Source organism: Manis javanica, chromosome X (genome assembly GCF_040802235.1).
Source record: "Manis javanica isolate MJ-LG chromosome X, MJ_LKY, whole genome shotgun sequence".
NCBI lineage: Eukaryota > Metazoa > Chordata > Mammalia > Pholidota > Manidae > Manis > Manis javanica.
This window is the reverse complement of record NC_133174.1, coordinates 114382288-114384903: the sequence shown is the minus strand read 5'-3', so window position 1 is coordinate 114384903 and position 2616 is coordinate 114382288. Positions and strand designations below refer to the sequence as shown.

The 2616-nt window shown below is 33.8% G+C and overlaps 1 pseudogene; it reads left to right on the top strand.

Moving 5' to 3' along the window:
* Positions 1-339: 339 nt before the first annotated feature.
* Positions 340-631, top strand: LOC108401451 (U6 snRNA-associated Sm-like protein LSm5 pseudogene; annotated as a pseudogene).
* Positions 632-2616: the final 1985 nt, after the last annotated feature.

The following is a 2616-nucleotide window of genomic DNA, read 5'->3' as shown; positions in this document are numbered from 1 at the left end:
TCAAAGACATTCACAAGTACTGAACAAAAGGCATTATTTTCAACATTGCTATTAAATCATTAATAATAGAACTCCAGGAAATGGATAGTAAAAACAGAAGTAATGCAATGATTCCATTACTCCACTAAACAAAAAGATACAATGATTAAATAATTGAATTATTCTCTCTTGAATGTGACAAAAAAAAAGCACAAGACCTAATAAGATGCAATCTTAACAACTTTACCCATAAGAGTAAATCTAAACTATAGTATGACTTCAATATTTTCACTAAGAAAAAAAAAATCAGGTCCTGAGCCTAATTATAGCTTATAAATTTGACTTAAAAATGCATTTTTTTGGGCTAACGTCACCACAAACCCGTCGCAGCTAGTACCGCGGACAAATGTATAGGATCGAGAATTCACATTGTGGTGAAGAGTGATAAGGAAATTGTTCGCATGCTTCTAGGATTTGATTACTTTGTCAATATGATACTGGAGGATGTCACTGAGTTTGAAATCACACAGGAAGGAAGGATTACTAAATTAGATCAGTTTTTGCTAAATGGAAATAATATAACAATGCTTGTTCCTGGAGGAGAAGGACCTGAAGTATGAATGGATTTCCGTTTCTTATGCTAGATTATGGTTTGTTTATAATGACAAGAAAATAGAAATTTCTTTCAACCTTTTAGTATTTGGATTCTGTAAAGCTAAGTTTCCCATTAAAAGGAAATGCTTTGAAAATGCATTGTAAATGCCCGTTTTTGTAAGTTACTCATGATTATCTTAGAAAAAGAACAGTTTGTTCTTTGAAGACAAAAATAAAAGTGTTTTTGGTTAACTGTCATTTTATTTATTATACCATAATAGCCAGTGGAACAAAGATTGTAGTTATGATTGTCACTTGCTTTCCTGTCATTTTATGCCTATTTCCTTCATTTGCACAACCATTTGATTCTTAAACAAAAATTGTTCTAAAGTGATGACCTTTGATTTTGAACAGCTGTATTTAAAAAACCTGAAATGATTATTTACAAAATTCACTTCAAACAACGATATATTGAAATAAGGATTTTTCTGCTGAACTCATGTTCCATTAACTGCTATTAAAAACAAACCAGCGAAATATGCAGCTAACATATACCCACTGTAGAAATGCAGATAAGTAAAAAGGGAAATATTCTTCACTCTTTTCTGTATATCCTTTCAGACTTTCTCAGTACACTTTCAGTACACATTTTATCTTTACACAACTTGCTCATCCTGAATATTCTGTCTTGCACCCTCCATTTAATACTTTTTTTGAGTTTAAATGGTGAACATCTTTCCATGCCAAATAATTCAGCACCATGAGACTATGCATAGTATTTCATTAAATGGAGTTACAATAACTTCTTTAGCCTATTATTATTGGCCACAATAGTCTAACTAAATCTTTATACACTTTAATTTTTCTTATAGTAATAAATGTGGAAGGTTAAAGGTTATAACCATGTTGCCAACAAAAAGTTTGTACCAACCTGTCCTTTTATTTTTTTAATTTTTTAATTTTTTATTATTTTGGTATCATTAATGTACAATTACATGAGCAACGTATGGTTACTAGACTCCTCCATTGTTAAGTCCCCACCACATACCCCATTGCAGTCGCTGTCCATCAGTGTAGAGATGCTGTCGAATCACCACTTGTCTTCTCTGTGTTATACTGCCTTACTGCCTTCCCTGTGCCAACCTGTTCTTCTGCCTAAAGTATTTCATAATACTCTACATACTTAACAATATTGGCTATGTTCTACCTTCTCCTTTCTGCCACTGTGATAGCAAACCTGGTATGTTTAAGTTTTTATTAATTTTGAACTCATTTATATCTTGTGAAATACATAAGCAAGTTTTTTGCCATTTAATGCTTGTATTTTTCTTACTAATTTTTAAGGATTATTAATAGGTTATTGTTAGTCATGTATTTGCAGATAATTTCCCTAGTTTGTAGTTTGCCTGTTAATGGAAATTTTTTGACATAAATAGTGTGTTTTTATGTAAAAAAATGCATTTTTTCTTGTCCCATGGATCCCAGTAAAAATGTGCTCAAAGACAAAAGAAAGAGCAAAAGAGAGAACAATAAGGAAAAAATCAGAGGAGTTAGATTTGTCCTTGAAAAATTGGAGAAATGTAGAGCTAATGAGCTATCTTTTACTGGATTAGATGATAGTGAATATGTCAGGGTGATGAGTTTGTTCTCTTTGGTTCTTGTCCCCACTGCAACAAAGAATTGAAGGGCAGAGACACAGTAGTGAGGCATAATGAAAGTTTTATGTGAATGCAGTCCAAGGGAATAATGGGCTAGAGTCAAGGTAGACAAAGGCAGGTTTACTTGAATAGAGCAGAGAGGAAGAAGAAACAGAGCAAAGAAAGGGAAGCTCACTGAACTGCTGTTTGGCATCGGGCAAATCCCTTGCCAACTTCTAAAGCCAGTGTCACCTGGAGTGTCTACTTGAATCTGCATGGTGTGAGAATTCAGTCCCTACCACCCCAGGATCTGGCGGAGTCACAGAGCACTGGTTGGAGTGAGATTATATTCTGAGAACTTCCCAAAGGCAAAGAAAGGAGATTTGCAAGCAGGCTACTAAGGAGC